At 41.4% G+C, this 19,123-nt stretch overlaps 1 pseudogene; it reads right to left on the bottom strand.

Annotated features, from left to right (window-relative positions):
- Positions 1-19,123, bottom strand: part of LOC133003647 (uncharacterized) — a 37,638-nt pseudogene that overhangs the window by 6,523 nt on the left and 11,992 nt on the right.

Below are 19,123 nucleotides of genomic sequence, written 5' to 3'. Positions count from 1 at the left end.
GCGAACAGGGGTGTGCTCATGCCCACGTTTTCGGGGGGCTTTCCTTGAGGTGTGTCCCCTTTCATTTAGTTTGGCTGGTAGAGGCTGCACGGCCCCAGCACGAACAGACTGCTCCACCCATCTGGCTCTTTTAACACGCTCCTCCACAGGCAGTTCCACTGCTGCCACACAGGGGTTCTCAATATCATCCATTAAATGTGCCATGCCCAAACAAGTCGGGCATTCACGGTGGCCATCTCGGGGATCCATGATACCCCGGCAATAATGGCACAAATGTGAGGACATTTCTGTGTTACTTTTGTGATTTAAGAATAAATATATAAACAATAGCGCCCAGCAGCTACGGATAGCTGGTAAAGGGGATCTTATAAACAGGCTAATCACAGCTGGCCAATATCACATAAAACGAAGGAAGGGGTGAAATAACTAATTCACCTGAAAATGCCCACTGTATGCCTGCAATGGCAGAAAACAAGGGGGGTGGGGGGGTGGAGAGAGAACAACATCCCAGCCACTGCGAACAGGGCTTTAAGGGAAACAAAATAGCACCTACAAAGGGTGATAACCAATAACCAACTGTATTTTATACAGGGAACACAGGCAAACAATCCCACCTGCTGCGCACAGAGGCGAAAAGGGGACACTACCTGGCCTCAAACACGGTTTATTTATTCATTTTTGAAAGGCAAATAAACGTGAAAAGGTTGGCTTTAACTCACCTCCACTCATTGTGCGCGAACGCACGAGGGGGAGTTGGAGAAACCCCACTCCCTGCGGACAGCGAGTTACGGGGTGCCTTTTTCAAGGGGGGTGGGGGGGTGGAGAGAGAACAACATCCCAGCCACTGCGAACAGGGCTTTAAGGGAAACAAAATAGCACCTACAAAGGGTGATAACCAATAACCAACTGTATTTTATACAGGGAACACAGGCAAACAATCCCACCTGCTGCGCACAGAGGTGAAAAGGGGACACTACCTGGCCTCAAACACGGTTTATTTATTCATTTTTGAAAGGCAAATAAACGTGAAAAGGTTGGCTTTAACTCACCTCCACTCACTGTGCGCGAACGCACGAGGGGGAGTTGGAGAAACCCCACTCACTGCGGACAGCGAGTTACCGGGTGAGGAGGGGGGGGCACCCCCGATCCAAATCAGTTTTAAGGGATAGATTATTTATTGATTAAGCTTCCCAACTTTTCTACTCACTCCTGTAAGAGAACAAACTCTGTATGGACACAAACAGCACGAGATAAACAATACTTACCCAAAGCTGTGAACATGAGTAGTTAGTGCCAGGTGCAGCTAATTAAGCTGCCTGAAACAAAGAGCAGAGCTTAACACATGCAGTGTAACCCTCTGCCTCACTATTAGAGAAGGGGAAAACCACAAACAATCCTCAGGGACACAAGGCGCCTGCACAAAAGTGTCGGATTGATAAAAGTGGAGTCCCAAAATATCTTACTTACCTGTCGGTCTCGGATGAGGCGAGTGAAGAAAAGAGGAGGCGGCCGCGCTCACCGGGGAGCTTTATGGGCGGTGAGCCCAGCCCCCTTAAGGTCACTCACGTGACATTGTTGATATTTGGTCTCGAGGATAGGGAGATGAGGACATCATTCGTGTTAAGACCGTGGTGACGGTCTGAGGGAGGTCGAAATAGATCCAGCTTGTGTGGAATGGAACCGAAAGCATTTGCCAGGTCAAGCCACAACACTGACAGGTTGCCCTTGTTCTCTCTGGCCTCCCGAATGTTTCGGAGTTACAGGCCAAGACACAAAGGTTGCTTTCGATGTTTAGGTGATATAGCTTCAAACACACATTTATTTACCACTATGCTATCTAACAGTATCATATATATACATATATATACATTATGTATTCTGTATCAACCGAATCTTCATTAAGGCAACATCTCATCCAATGACAACGTCTTTAGCGTCATTTAAAGCATATTATCTAATTTGATGTTATCCAAAACAAAGGAGGAATTTTAACTTAATTCTTTATGTTTGAACGGAAGCCTGGACAAACAACCCATATTTGTATGTTCTGCAGGTCGATATGATACGAAACCAGGATAAGCAGATATTTGCATTTGATGTGAGTGTATATTTGCACAACTTGGAAAAATATACAGAAATTGACTGCATAAGAAAATATATACAATGCAGGGAGAGGCAGAAAGCCCAGTGGGCATTGTGTGCATCCTTGACTGTAAACAAAAGTGTTGAATAAAAAATATGAGTAAAATCGATTTTTATTTTTAAACCTGTGTTGGATACATCCATGTTAACTATCCAGCAGTCCTCATTTTCGTGACACATTGCTGATCATTTGTTGAGTGTGTAGTAGAAAATTAACTAAGCAAGGTTGAAAAAGTATTTTGTATTTGGACAGTAAGTGTTTGAAGCCTTCTCAAGAGACTTTTATGACTTGTATTACATACAACAGATGTTTGATGACTTGAGCTGTTTTCTGGTCTGAACTGTTTATGACGTCAATACAGTGAGACCTTTTGCGACTTAATTACCCATCAGAGGAAGGAGTGTGTGTCTTCTTATCACCTTAGGAAACACATGTGAATCAGCTGTTATGTTTAGTTTCCTGTCCTTCCCCCACCTATGGGAACCTGTCTGGATTGGTTCAAAGAGACAGCCCTCAGCCCTCCTATATAAGACCCTTGTATTTGACTGTTCTTCATCTTCACTCTAATCCTTGCGGTTTCCCTGTGTTGATCCTTTCTGCAGAAAGCCCCTTATTAAATACACGTAGATAACTTTGTTGTTTCAAGCCTCTTGTATCTCCAGAATTCTACCACAATTGTCACAGCCTCCTGATTGCACCAGCAGCAACGATGCCTGTGTGCACGTGTAGATGTATACTAATGCTCCCGAAGACGCCTGCACTGTCCTCTCATTTGATTTTAATGTCTTCTTGTGTGGGCCTGCCTCCTGGTTGGGTCTCTTTGCTCTTTTAACTCATCGTCTTTGTGTTTGTTTACCTTCTATTTTAATCGTTTAATGAACCCACCAAATGTATCTGTGCTGCAGTGTGATGCTGGAGCCATCACTGTTTATCCCCCTTTGAAGCAGCTACCGTGCACACACAGACTGACACACATAACAAACACCACAGTGATTTCACTTAATCTATTGCTTTTAGTTGTTAATTGTGAGAGACATGAAAATTATGTGTATTCTATATTTAGTCCGCATGTCGGTCAAAAATCGAGGTCACAGTGGCCTCAACAAAGAATGTTTATGTTTTTCTTGATCTAAATATCTTAAGATCAACATGAGGGACTTTCTTTGAATTTGGAACAAACATTCACTCAGACTCAAAGATGAACTGATTGTTCTGGATCAAAAGTCAACATAAGGTGACCTTACAAAGCAGTCTGCCTTGTGAACGTGATATCTCAGGAACACATGAAGGAAATTCTTTCAAATTTTGCAGATATGTTCATTTGGACTCCCGGATAAATTGATCATATTTCGGTTGTCAAAGTTTATGGTAACCTCACAAAAGATGTCTTTGGCCTCTCAAATGTTATATCTCAATAAAGCCTTGAGGTCTTAAACTTCATTTCTTCAACTTTTGATCAGTTGTCACATGGACTCAAAGATAAATTGATGAGATTTCAGTGTTTAAAGATAAAAGTCAGAGTGACTTCATATGAATCTGGGAAAACAATTTATATTGACGTTAACTGCACTGGTCAACAGTCAGGTGTTGTGTTACCATACCATAATGTATCCTTGACGACACATGCATACAACTGTTTTCCCTTTTCAATGGTTCGCCAATTTGATTATATATGGTCTTAATCTTACTGTGCAAAGTGCCCTTAGATAATTAGGATAATATCTGTTTTAATTTGGATTGGTTTATCTGTTGGTGTGGAGACAAACTGTGGGAAGCAAGAACTTTTTTAATCTGTACCAGCACTCTGAAATAGAAACAATATACGATACTTTGAAAAAATGTAAGGAGATGATGTGGTAGGTATACACACCATTCTACACACACACACACACACACACAAACACAGACATATACACACACACACACACACACACGATTCAAAAACATGATGATGTTAGACACGTTGCTTTTAGTTAATTTAGCTTGAGGCACTACGTTAAAATTTAAGGAGAGATTTTGGGGAAGAAGAAACTGATGGCTCCACCCTTGAGAGAAGCTGGTATATACTTGAATACATTGAACACTCAGATTTATAAATGAGCTTCATGTGAACTTATTGAGGCTAAAATTATGCAATGTTCTCATAAAATAGTAACGAGGAGAGAGATTTTATAAAGTCAGGGTGACTTTACTGTACAACACACTTTTGGTACGATCCTCCATGGACCATCTCTCTGTTGTCTGAATAGAAACATGGTGTTGGATCTGACAGAGTGGAAATGAGATGCGGGGGGGGCTTTCTGAAATGAGTGCAATGACACTACCTCAATGTTTAGAATCAAACAAATCACCTTTCATGCCTCAGTGGTGTGCTGGGATTAAAACTGATATGGGGCCAATATGCTTGTGTGGACAGAGATAATACTAGAGAATGCGTATCAGTGGCTGTAGCCTGATTGTAACACGTGAGATGACCAGTGTGACTGCATCTCTAGATGCATAATAAAGAATATCTGAATATGACAAGCACATTCTATATAATGTAGAAGTTTTTAGGGTCATATTTTCTTCTGTCAGACACTTTTGTTTAATGAAATACATTTAGAAAGACAGTGAAGTCGTGTGGAGGACCATCACTTGCTCCATCTTGACCCCTATACCTGGAAGTGACAGAGCCCTAATATTATTTCTCTGCATGTTGCCTCCATGCAAGACACTTCCAGTTACACTTAAATAGAAGCAGGAAAGTACGATTACATTGAAAGCAAGAGAGGATATTGTATCTACGTGATGGATTCAAATTTAAAGCTGGTGTCAAGGCCTTGCCACATGTCAACATAATCATTCTCCTAGCTGCTGGCAAGGACCGTTCAGCTTTCCCCTCTGTGTAATTTTCAATCTATTCCCTGATTTTTCTTCCTCCTCTTTCTCCACCCCTCGTCACCTTATCATTATTCCCGCGGCAAGAATTTATTTGCCCAGAGTGGCGGATCAAGACAGGTTTTATCGGATATGTCAAGACAGCTGTTAGCTCGTGGAAAGTTTTTGTCAGTCTGGTACAAATAATAATGGATGGAGTGAATATGTGGCGGACGACAGAGTGACAGGATAATTTGACTAAAGCAACATTACTATTTATGCCAGTGCATAGACCTGATATGGAATAATTTATACAATTTGGATTCTCATATCTGCCTTTGTTTACTCAGCCATATAAATCCAAATATTTTCGGCCTCCTCCTGCTCACACAACTCTTTCCTGAGGCCGTCTGTGAGATCTGTGCTGCTTTGCAGTCTTCACGTTTTCTTTTCCACTCTCTCTATCGCTCACTCTTTGTTTTATTATATTTGTCAGTCTTTGCCTTGGACCAAAGTTTGCAGATGGTCTTCTCTTTAGGCCATTATTTTGTTCCTGAAACTGGTGATCAGCTTGTCCCTTTTCCTGATTGCCATTGTCAGCTCTCTCTTTTTTTAGCTCAGTAACAATTCCCTCCCCTCTAAGGCTTCATCAGCCGTCCCGATCTAACTTGATTTCCCTCCAGCTTCTCTCATCTGGCAGGAGGGCTGCTCTGATTCTTTCATTCACCTTCTTCCAGGCTTTCGTTTGGTCCTACCAGAAATATCAATCAATCAATCAATCAATCAATCAATCAATCAATCAATCAATCAATCCATATTCACAAATCACTTCTGTGCTTAATCCTCAACAAGACTGAGGAAAAACTACATAAAAAAAAATACCTTTTAGCAGGGAAAACAAAAGCGTAGAAACCTCAGAGAGAGCAGCATGGGACTGATCCCTCTCCCTGGACGGACGGAAGGGCTATAGATGCCCCATGTAACCGAGCAAATCCACTAAATATTTGCATATTGACGAGAAAAGACAGTGTCCAACATAAAAGGAAAGGTCTATCTATGTTTGGTATTTAGCATTTATATGAAAGAAAAAGTCTCAAAGTGATGAAGGAAGCAGTGAGATCTAATCATACTCAAAGATCAGCTGCCACCATGATCACCATCCACGATCCATGATGTGGTCCCATATATCAACATGAATTGATGAGACATGAATGTGATGAAGAGGAAGAGGAGGAAAGAGAAGCTCCATGTGTCCCCTGACTATCTACAGCTATAGCAGCATCACAAAGAGGTGGTCCAAGACAGACCTGAACCTGCGATAAGTACCTTGAAATACAAATGTTTTAAGCCGACTCTTATATGTAGAGAGTGTCTGCCTCCCGAGTTGAAACACCTTCTCCTCTTTCATCTAAACTCAGACTCTTCACAACAAAAATTGCTCCATTTTAATTCTTGATTAAATATGTAAAACTACCTTTCTATTATCCATGTGTCTTAGCGAAACATCGTTAAAACCCCATAATGACTCTGATGGTCAGCCCCACTCACTGAAACTCTCAGCTTGAGTCTTAAGAAGTGAGAAGATCCATTCAAGACAACCAGCTGGGCAGGAAACGTCAGGCTCCCCAACTCGGACAAGTCCAGCATGTGTCAAAGTGTCACTAAATTCTCTCCATGCACTGAAAACATTAATACAATGCAGAGCAGCTGTACTGGCAGGTGGCATGTGGCCCAGTCAATAAGGTTACATTAGTGGAGTTTTCTGGAACCATATTGAGCCTAGATCGACTAAGAGTGCACAGAGAAACCCAAAAGACAGACCGAGGCAGAAGTGAAGGAGGAAGGCAGAGGGTTCAGGCATTACTGTGATATTAATGCAGCGGTTCCATTTCCCAGGGGGAGGTTTGTGGATGAACTGGCTGGATGAGCGAGCAGGGTCAGTGTGCTGCTATTTTTTCGAAGGGTATAGTTGACAGCCAATCACTTGCTCAGCAGACTGGACAATATACTGGCGGATGTCCTTGGAAAAAGGGGAGGAAGTTGTGGAAAGCCAGACTGCAATAAATTTGCCAAAATGGTTACAGTTACCAACCACCAGAGCTGAGAAAGAATTTGATAAGACACAGGTGATTTGTTCAGCTGTATATTAATGGGCTCTGAGCAGAAAATATTTATTATAATGAAAACAAAAGAAGTAGAGACTAGCATTCTACATTTATCAGATCCTGTGGGATTTTCTTCAGACCTCATGCTCGGATATCAGCCTTTTGTCTCAAAGCACTTTCTTCCACCAAGTTTCAAGGGAATCTGTTCAGTTGTTTTTGTGTTATCTTGCTTAAAAATCCACCAACCAACAAACCAAACTGGTGAAAACAACCCCCACGGCAATCATCATCATCAGGATGCGGAGAAACTCTCCAACTTATCCTATCTGATACTTTTTAGTTTCTCTTATTCCATCAGGGAACTGGGGACACTGTTTAGATAACATGACAAAATGTGGCGCAGTGAGAATGCAAGGAAGCAGACAATTTCACTTTAGATGATATATTATGTTTTCCTGGCTTCATTTATTAGAATTCAAATATACTCCATCAGCTTGATAGATAAACTCTGTCATCCAGTGGGATCCCACCGGCTGTGACACTCATCAGCATGTTGACATTCTGATCTATTATTCCGCTTTAATTATCAGCCGTACCCATGGGTCGGACCACAAGCTCAGATTTGGCTACACTCCTGTAAACCTCTTTGACAGACAGAGAGACATTCAGACGACTCTGGTGTCACCAGTGGTGTCTGAGCATGTCCTCGGCAGCACAGTAGTCTCTGTCCATGGTGCTGAACTCGTGGCTCCATCAAGTCTCTTCTGTCCACAGACGTATCACATTACTGTGTGTGCAGTACACACAGTAGTTATTTATTCACAATCCAAGGACTGTGGTGCTGAATGAGCAGCAACATTAATCAATTAGTGAAGTTCAGCTCGGTTCAGCGTCTCCGGATTTTAATGTTCTCCTTGGCACTGACTTCACAGACCTACTTCATCTCTCTGAATAAACAGCAAAAACACATCTCAGTAGAGTTCACCCGAGCCGAACACACGGAGAATGATGATATCTGGGTAATGAAAAGAGTGGACCTGACAGAATTAAATAATTTCACCAACACTCACCGTACGACTCAGAGTGTTTTGATTCGTATGAATCTGTGAAACTGAATGGATTGCCAGAGTCACAGTGTGATTAAAAGGATAAACACTTTTCTTGGTTGTTGATGGGTTTGTGAGAATAATTTCACACACAGAGATGATGAATTCCATTCTGCAATTTCTTGAGGTTACTGTGGGTTCACAATACATTTATATTCATGAATTTATGCCCTCATGAACAAGGCATTTGTTAAAATCTTTGAGACTGTAGTTTTAGCTTTAAGATAAAATGCACATGCATAAAGACACAAACACCAGAGAATAGTGTTTTGTCATGAATAATGCATCAAACAATATCACCCGTCTGATCTTTTATTGACTTCAACATGAAACGATGCTTCATGGCAATTATCTAGTGCATGAACATTTAGTTTGTGTAGAAAACTATGGCTTGCTCAGCACAGTTGCCGAGTCAATTACTGGTAAAAATTGGTCAGACGAAAAGATGCTAAATCTAAATGATACAAAAATGACATTACACCGCGTTCCACATTATTATGCAGATAACACTTTGCTCAGATTTTCCTAAATATTAATGCACAGCCAGTCAGTATAATTTTCAAGTCATCAACTGTAAGAGTATAATTCAAATTTTATTGAACAAACCTCCCAATGATAACAGTATTTTTATCAAATATAAAAAACTCAAAATGCAGTGTTCCAAATTATTATGCAGAGTTTCTGAGTTTCAGAGTTTCAAGATATTTTATAGGTTGTTAAGAACTAAAAATTGTCATTTGTTGAATTTGCAGCATTAAGAGGTAATATTTACTGAAATCAAAAAAAGTTTTAATCAAAAACATCTTAACAGGTCAAGTTACATGTCAACATAGGACCCCTTCTTTGATATCACCTTCACAATTCTTGCATCCATTGAACTTGTGAGTTCTTTGATAGTTTCTGCTTTAATGTCTTTGCAGGATGCCATAATAGCCTCCCAGAGCACCTGCTTGGATGTGAACTGCCTTCCACCCACATAGATATTTTGCTTGATGATGCTCCAAAGGTTCTCAGTAGGGTTAAGGTCAGGGGAAGATGGGGGCCACACCATGAGTTTCTCTCCTTTTATGCCCATAGCAGCCAATGCCCCAGAGGTAGTCTTTGCAGCATGACATGGTGCATTGTCATGCATGAATATGATTTTGCTTCGGAAGGTACGGTTCTTCTTTTTGTACCACGGAAGAAAGTGGTCAGTCAGAAACTCTACGGACTTTGCCGAGGTCATTTTCACACCGTCAGGGACCCTGAAGGGGCCGACCAGCTCTCTCCCCATTGATTCCGGCCCAAAACATGACTCTGCCACCTCCTTGTTGACGTCTCAGCCTTGTTGGGACATGGTGGCCATTCACCAACCATCCTCTACTCCATCCATCAGGACCATTAAGAGTTGCACGGCACTCATCCGTAAACAAAACAGTTTGGAACTTAGTCTTCATGTAGTCCTGAGCCCAGTACAACCTTTTTTGCTTGTGAGCTTGGTTTAGAGGAACGAATAACAGGTTTAAGGACACTTGCAAACCTCTTGAGCATCTTTCATCTTGAAGTTCGCGAGACTCCAGAGGCACCAGCGGCTTCAAACACCTGTTTGCTGCTATTCAATGGCATTTTAGTGTCTGCTCTCTTAACCCTACGCATTTGTTTGGCAGAAATCTTCCTTATTTTGCCTTTGTCTGAACGAACCCGCTTGTGCTGTGAATCAGTGACAAATTTCTTCATCGTCCGATGATCATGCGTAATTCTTTCGGAAATATGCAATGTTGTGATACCTTGACCAAGGTATTGCACTATTTGCTGCTTTTCAGCAGCAGAGAGATCCTTTTTCTTCCCCATTTTGCCTGAAACATGTAGCTTGCTTAATAATGTGGAACATCCTTCTTAAGTAGTTTTCCTTTGATTGGGCTCACCTGGCAAACTAATTATCACAGGTGTCTGAGATTTATTTCAATCATCCAAGTGGCCCTGAGACACAATACCATCCATGAGTATAATATAAAAACTAAAAAATGAATGTTTATGACCCTTAAATCCAATTTGCATAATAATGTGGAACGCGGTGTAAACGAGGCAAAAAAACAACAAACATAGAAACATTCAGTATTTTAATCTTCTGAAAATAACTTTAATAACTACGATTTAGAAAATCATGGAAATGTTCATTGCAAATGTGTGTTGTGATTCTTAAGCTGTAACATGTTAAAACACATTATTGTCCTGGAAACCTGCGAAACACCAAATCCATCCATCCATCCTAGAATAGAATAGAGCAGAATAGAATCGAAAGCTTCTATTGTAATTGCACAAAAGAAAGCAGTAATACAAAATTAAAGGTATGACTTCTGAATAACAGTGCAAAATAATAAAAGATAAATAGTTAGAAATTTGACAAAAGACACAAACCAATAAATACAAGACTTATAAATACTTTGCAACATAAGCGCGGCTACATATGTGATAACAAATGTAACGGTGTCTCAAAGTGTCTTCATCAGGCTGCAAGAGAATTAGCGGAGTGAACATACAACCCAAGTGTGTCTCTCACAGCAGGAGAAGAAGCCAGAAGAACTCAAAAACAACTTGTTTGTTCCTCCTCCTCACACTGAAACATTAATTCTGCTCTCTGTTTGATATCTGCTGCTGAAAAAACTAAACCCTTTTTGCACAGATACCAATCATCAGTCTGTGATTTTCTAGACCACTACAGTTTGAGTGTTCATGACTTTAAGGACCACTCTGATCCAGCAGCGAGTAGAAAAAACTCATATTAAACCCCGTCTTGAAACACTTTGTGCTTCAGAAGGACAGTAACATGTTGGAAATGTCAGAGCTGATAATTACACTAAAGCTCTCTTGTAGCTGGTAGAGTGTCACTATTTCGCTCGAGGGCTGCAGAGCCGCATGCATAATGACTTGGCATCTGAAGATGACTGAAAATCCTGTGAAATTACTCGGTTTAAATAAAGATTTGCAGATATTCTGGAGGCTCTGTGTAGAGCAGAGCAGATAAATTAGCTCCCCGACAGCCCACATGTTAAATCACATATCTCACCACCAGCAAGACTAATGTTGGCCTCTAATGATTTAGCCTCCAATTTGATGGTTATACTCTACATGAAAGGGAATCAAAGGTGCGCTCAGGGGCAGTGCATTGTCATGAAATCTTGAATTCTCATATTAACATTTCATCATTTAAGGGGGCACATTTTCTTTAGGTTAGGGTTAGGTATATTTATTGGAATTTAAAAAAGAAGAAGGGAACAATTATCTTGGGCAGACCTCTGGGTGTTCCTTGGTTTGCACCAACATTGAATACCAGATATATGGATGGTTGGTATAGAGTAACCAAAATGCTTCTGTGCTGCAGTGGAGCAGGGAGATCAGCAACATGAAGCAGATGAAGCTGTTTGAGTCCCTGACAACCCCCCAAGGCTTTCTCATACAATGGTGAACAGTGATTAACGACAAGGGCCTGTTTGAATTATTTATGGGCTACAAATCATTTTGAAGTCATAAATATTTGATTTTGTTTGCTACTTGAAAATGTATGATTTGCCTATGCAAAACATGAACAAAAGGAATGGCCTGGTGCTGCCTCACCTAGCAGACCTCCTCCAGACTCCCATCTACAGAACAAACCAGCTGTTACTCTCAGTGCCCAGGGACACACCTGACAAAGACTTGCTTTTAACTGCATGGCTGCCTCGCGTATCCTACGTCTGTCTGGAACGTAGCTGCCATTGGTTTGTATGATGCACTTTATATTTTTTACGTATGTTAAATGAAAATAAATAAAAAATGATAGATGAATTATGTTTATCACCATATATAAATGACCCGCATATAATCGTCACCTTAAATAATCATGTTAACACACTTGTCCAGTTGATTTTCTGCAGTTCAGGAAACTTTCAAAGATCAGTCTGTTTTATCCAGTAGAAACCTAGAGATTAGCATTCATGCCTTCATTTCATCTAGTTTGGATTTTGGCAATTCTCTCTTCACCTGCCTGAGCCAACAGAGTCAATTTAAATTACAATGTGTCCAAAACGCAGGAGTCAGACTCCTCACCAAATTGCTATAAGAGAACATGTTATTCCAATTTGAGTTTCTCTCCATAGGCTTACTTTTAAATTTGATTTCAAGATTTGATTTCTGATTCAAGTCTTGTTCTGGACTTGCACCAATGTACATTTCAAATCTTTTAACACCATATTATGCCTGGTAATAACCTGAAGTCCTCAATGAAGGCCCTGCTCAACATTCCATTGTCCAGCCTGAGGACCAAAGGTGAGCGAGCCATTTCTTTCAGGGTTCCCTGCCTTTGGAACAATTCCTCCCTGAGGAGATCTGTCTGGGAAAATCCTTATCCTCTTTGAAATCTCTTTTAAATAAACTTTTTTATAGGTTGGCTTCCTCCTAGTTCTTCAATAGTGTAGTTATTTTCTCATCTATAAAAATGTAAGTGATAAAGCAGCTTATAATTGTGTTTTGAAAGGTACCATAGAAATAATGTTTATTATCATTATTGTTGATAAAAAGTGGATTTGTTAGTTGCCAGATGTGCTTTCTTATAGCTATTTTCTGCAATAAGAAAATGTTGTTAGTTTTGTAGGCATTTCCCCAAACCTCCAAACAATAAGTCATGTATATGGAGCCCCTGAAGCCCAGGATGATTCCTTTTTAATCCTGTGCCCACACGTTATTTATTTTAAGAAGATGTCGGTGTTTCAATGAATCAGATGAACACAGCCACCTAATTTGCACCATAACACAGCTAATCAAGTTTTATTTTCACCTGATGCCATACAATGAAATCCTAGTTGCTCTTGCACAGTATTATCAGGAATCAGTTCTTGTTCTACCTTTTATTTTATAAAGCACTTCGGTCAACCAAGTTGATTTAAATCTGCTCTATAGATATTTATCCCTTGACAGATATCTCCATGACACGTTTGATTAACATGGATTTATTCAAGACAACTGAGACAACACCTCGGGTTAAAATCATCAATCTTTCAGTATGACCACTAGGTGGCAGGCCAGGCCCAACTATGCGCCGCACGGAGGGGTCCAGTGTTTGCTTCTCCAGCACCTGGTGCGTGTCCTCGTTGTCTGCTGCTGCTGCTGAGACGAGTCACTTTGAGACATTATTTCCGGAGGAGAGGTCTTTAACTGCGAGGTCAAGGTTTTACCTGGAGACAGACAGAGACCCCCGTCAGGAGACCACCCAGCTTCCACCCGGATCAGCGCTGAACTATTCAAACCAAGGACAGCCATGCATTACTTCTGGATTTACAGCGTGTGGATCCCCAGCGTCGCTCTCCTCTTCGGATTGCAAGGCAAGGATCGACTACTTTCATCAATGTATTAGAGATGCCAGGGCGATTTAAACAGAGATGAGGATGCATGTGTTGCATAATGCATCTAGAAGTCCGTGTGATTTTGTTTGTGGGGAGTATTGATCACCTGATTACCTGGCAGTTGCTATGGATCAGGCTCGGGTCAATGATTGGCTCCACGAGTTCAGGCTGTTGCGCATCGTGCCTGAAATGTCAAAATGTTTCAACAGAGCTCAGCTGAGGTGCAACATTAAAAACTTCATGTGTGTGTGTGAGGAGCAGTGCAGGAATGGTGCATGCACACAGACACTGATGAAGAGTGCCACTGAGCAGTTCAGATTACATTCAGTCACTGTTTGAATGTGAAGAGCAAGTAAGTAACAGCCAGACAATAATCTGTTGCATTTGGTAAGAGCCTCATTTAGCAGCAGTCTGTCATCCTGTGGAGAGGAGAGCTGTGGAGGCTGAAGGCTCCTCTGGCAGCCGGCTGCTTTGTCATTTCATTAGCACGGGCTGACATTTAGTTGTCATATTAAACCTAACTTGCTGTTCTGTTGCTGTGCTTTGGGGGGAGGGGCTCCGGGTCAACCACCTCACCTGAGTTGGTCAAGTGCAAGTCATCAGCTGGGTCATGTTATCTGCTCCAGCTTTTGCTTAAACTGGTTGAGATGGTGTCATGTTCAGGTTTCGGCGTCTGTCTTGTTTGGTTCACCAACATATAGGATTGGGTTTCGTTTGGGTTTTTTGGGATAACTTTGCAAAATCGATACTTTGAAAGTAGTAACCGAGCCATATTGTGCCAGAACCGGTACATTATTCTTAATAATAGCACTAAACAAAGGCCAACAATAAGAAAAGCTTTTTATTCAGGCTTGGGAGATGAAATTAAACACATTATCTGATAACAGTTTAAAGTATAAAGTCATTATTACTATAAAATGAATATACAAGTACAAATGTAAAAAAAATCACATTATACGTAACACCTAACCCAACTACTATAATTTAACACTAAATAACAGTTTCAGTGCTTATTCCAGCAAAGTACTCCAGCTCCAAACTTGTCACCAATTGTGTCCGCACCGCCAGGGACTGGGACACCCACGCTGCTGGTTGATGATCTGTCATGAGGTCACGCAAAAGGTCAAACACAGAGCACCTGTCTGCTTTAAAATGAGAGTGTGGATCCCTGTCCCAAGTCAAGTTTGGACAGAAGGTTTGAATGCCTGTTGGGTTCGGGCAGGGGCTCGGTTACGTTTCTCTCAGGTTCAGACGGGTCCAGACAGAAAAATGAGTCCCAAGCCGCACTCTATTTCAAATGCATCCTGCACCACACAGCTTCATTAAGTTTGTCGAGTTCCTCCGTTCAGAAGCAAATGCATTCAAACATTTGCTGCTCCTCCAAGCATTGGAATCCCTCTGTTTGAAATGCAGCCAACTGTAGGCTAATGTTCCTGATACCAGAGTTCAGGACACAGCTCAGGCACCAAAATGAGACCCAGACAATCTGTGTTATGATTTGGACGGAGGGCCACGTGCCTGATTGGCACTATAGTCTGGTACCCAAACCCTTGTCATAAACCTCACATGCTATGAAAACAAGTCTGCTGGTCAACAACCTCAAATCTGCCAACAACATAGGAGGCTCAGGCATATTTCACCTGCTTTGGTCAAGTGCTAGTCATCAGCTGGTGCATCAGTTTTTTCTTCTAATAAGGTTAAGATGGTGACCAGGGTTTACCTAGCCTCTCGCCCAATGTCAGCTGAGACTGGCTGCGACCCCACATGATGTGCTTAAGAGAATGGATTGGATGGGTAAGATGGTGAGTCTATACATACTAGACTTGTTTGGTCCACTGGCATCAAACAAGCTCAATAAAAACAGAAACAGAAAATTTTACGAAACTCCCAGTTAACTGTAGTGTCAGAGTGTAAAGGATTCACCGATTTCAATCTTCTTACAGCATCGTAGATAACACTAATGTTATGTGGATAAGCACAGAAAAACTCCATTCACCAAAACAAGAAAATCAAGTAATTGCTTGATTTTCCTGGAGCCTGTCAGTCTTATTTAGCCTGGGCTGAATCTTGTCTGCTTTCCATTGACACGGTCTGACCTCACAGATCCTTTCACTCGACTAATAGAGCTGATTTGGTCCATTCCAGGGAGCTGAGAGTTGAATCAATTGTCTCTCAGGAACACACCATACCTGGGACCCGTGTACGCCGTGACCGAGCATATTGGATTCACTTTAACGCTGCTCTGATGCTGGCAGGCTGCCTGGGTGGTGTGAGGTGCCAGATGGGGAGGAGGAGAGGGAGTGAGGGAGGCAGTGTGAGAGGGGGAAGGATGTGAAGAGAGAGACAGGATGCAGGAAGAGGTGAAAACTGATGAGTGAGATGAGTTGAAATTAGGTTCATGTGGGCAAAACCTCATCTGTTTTTCTTCCATTTGTTGTTAGACATCGGTAAATGATGCTCTCCAGCCTCCGCCCACAACCACAACTGGTGTTTCATTAAAAAGCAGATGGTGATAAATTGTCTGCTTAGCTCTCCTCTCACAATGACTTAGTACTGTAAACTTTCCTCACTCTCTTCCCTGAGCTTCCCTCGCCCACGCGTCTTATTTTCATTCAGCTCACGTTCAGCTCGCTGCCTGTTCTGAATTTTAAATTGAAGTTTAAACAAGATTTCTCGTCTGACTGCCTCCATTCTCTGATCCCGGGGAACTCCTGGAAACAGAACACTCCCATCCTTCCGTCTGATCACCGCACAGTCTTCCTGGTCAGTAAACATGAGTTGACTTAGGTCATGTGATCAGTGGGAGAACGGAGGCAGTTAGATGATGAGCCTCGATCCAGAGAGGATGAGAGCTGTCACTCAGAGCTCTAACACATCTGGGATTCAGCAGCTGCTTCTGCTTCCTCCATCTGGCTGCAGTCTTCTCCATCTTCTACAGCTCAGCAGCTCATGTGTGTGTCTGACGGTTTGTCACAGTGAATAACACGTTTTTTTATAAAACCAATTAACTTGTAAGATGGGAATCTTCGACCCTGCTACTTTTCAGGTTGTTTTCCATAGGCCGGACCATGGCATGGTATGTTGTTGTAACATTAGTGTGTTAGTGATCAGCATGTATTTCTATCAAAGCGCTCCTCAGAGGTGAAGTACTTTATATCTACACATAAGGGCTTTAAAATCATTTTAAGGTACTCATACTTACAATATGGAGAATTGAATCTGTGTCATTACCACGTTACTCCAGCAACACCTGGAATTACACCGGTTACACTGTGTTGGAGTATTAAAATTCGCTCAGTGTTTCATGTGAACGCACTATAAGAAACTGGACTTTAGTGCATATTCGGACCAGCTTTTGCCCGTTTGCAAAAAGAGGCAAGTTAGATGTTGACCTGGTAAATAATCTGGAAGCTTTTTTCTGGATGAATAACATCTGGAGCTGATTGGTCATTGAGGCAGGAAGAAGAAGTGCACATTCAGAATCCTGCCTTCATGCAGAGGACAGTGAAACCATGATGGTTTTAACAAGCGACAGGGACAGCAGACTATTAACAGCTCTACACTAAAGCATTGCACAAATATGATATACCTATATAGTGTTTATACTTATATATCATATACCATGCCTGTGTAGGGTGTGTATCGTGCCTCCGATGCTCTTCCTCTTTTTTAGGTTTTGTGTATCTCTGACGTCAGTACAAATAAAAGTATGCATCATATTGTGTAAGATCCTGTAACATTTTCAGTCTACATGAGTTTGCCGGTTTCTTTTTTTTCAGCTTGTAAACAAATGCACGTATGTACCACAGTCCAAGGAGAGGATCAAAGAATTAAGTTTATGACACCGATAGAAACTTGAATTATCCCTTTTGTGGACCTGAAAGCTATATTTCCATTGTGTCCCTGTCTGCCTTCTTCTGGCTGCAGCTTTAACCAGCTGATGTGCTGTAGAGGCTGTGCTTCAGTGAGTCTCACGTCTTGTAGCTGTCATAGAAACAGACTCAGGAGCTGGAGAGTAACTGAAAACCTCCAGATGTCAATGAGGCTGTACTGCGAGTTATATTAGGATGTGTTGGTGGATCATAACTTTTCTTGTCTTATACCTAACTTTAAATCAATTGTACCTAAACCTTGTCTGCTCATTAAATTGTATACGTTGGTTCTGTAATCTTTCTGGTGCACCTCAGTTCATTTCTGTCAGTAGATTGACACTAACAACAGAGAGTTTCCTGTTATTAAAAGAAAAAAAAAATCATCTCCTCTGCAACTGAAACCTGTTTTTTTTATGAGATTTCACAGGAACTCTACTCTTCAAAGAGTTGCCTCCAAACTTTGATCTTCATATTTCCTCCTCATCGGGGAACAAGACTTCCTCCTCTGAGGGTTTAAATTCACTTAATAAGGACAAATGACACTGTGTAGTTTTCATTAGTAACTGCTTCGCACATTTCCTTCACTGGGACTGTGAGAAAGATGGACACAGTTAATAAAGATACTATTCGAGAAAACTGATCTTCAATTGACTGTCTCTCTGCTGAAATAGTTTCATCATATTAGTCTTGACTTTTGAAAAGATACAGGCATCTCTGGTTTAGTGACGGTCCGCAGCATCTTTCAGCCATTTCAAACAATGAAACATTCAAATGCTCCTCCTAACATCAAGCCTCTCTCCAGGCAACGAAGACGGTCTTTATTGTCCAGCTCCCACTGTTTATCTGTGAAAACACCAACAGCACACGGGAGCAAAGCATTGTCCTGATGTGGGTCACCAAAGAGAGTGAGGATCTGGAAATTGGCCATAAATTTGCTGCGTATTTTGTTGAGTTTACGGATTCAGTACAGGAGGAAGAAAGAGCGGAGATGAATACACGGCTGAGGTTGAAGAAAAGATCCAGCCTGTGGAGGTCTGTTCGCTTTGGATAGAGTTGTATTCAGAGGCAGCCGGTTGGGAAGCTTGTAACTACATGAGGGCAAAGAGACATATTAAAGGAACAAAATTCATGATCTGTGTTTATGTGTGCAGAATATTGTTATATCTGTGGTAAATAATACTGCTGAAAAGCCACAATCTTCCTCCAGGATGATCTGAAAAATAATAAAATAGTTAATATTAATAATTAAAAAAAATTGTTTCTTTATCTCTAAAAAACAAATCTTTTTTCTATATAATTTTTCAGTTTTTTGAAACCCTAGTGTAAATCGCAGTCTGATCTGGATCACTATCTGTTATTTGACATCTTCTAGTTGCTGCTGCTGTTTCTGTGGGGGTACATACTACATCCTTTCCTCTCAGCGATTTGATAGTTTAAATAGAACAAGTCAAGGGTTTGGTTTACAGCAACACAGAGAAGCTGAAGGTTCAGGGCAGAGAAACTGACACTCCGATTCTGAGAGAGCTGCCTCCAAACAAAAGACAAAGGTTTGGTCTCAGAGCTTTGGGTCAAGTGCCCCAGTACTTTGTGAAAGATCCTGAGTCACGCTCATTTGTGAGCAAACAAGTTAGTTTTTGTAAAGTCAGCACATCCTGCAGATATATAGGGGAGAACAGAGGGT

The sequence above is a fragment of the Limanda limanda genome, chromosome 6 (assembly GCF_963576545.1).
Source record: "Limanda limanda chromosome 6, fLimLim1.1, whole genome shotgun sequence".
Lineage (NCBI taxonomy): Eukaryota > Metazoa > Chordata > Actinopteri > Pleuronectiformes > Pleuronectidae > Limanda > Limanda limanda.
The sequence above is the reverse complement of the archived record's forward strand: the minus strand, read 5'-3'. Positions and strand labels throughout refer to the sequence as shown.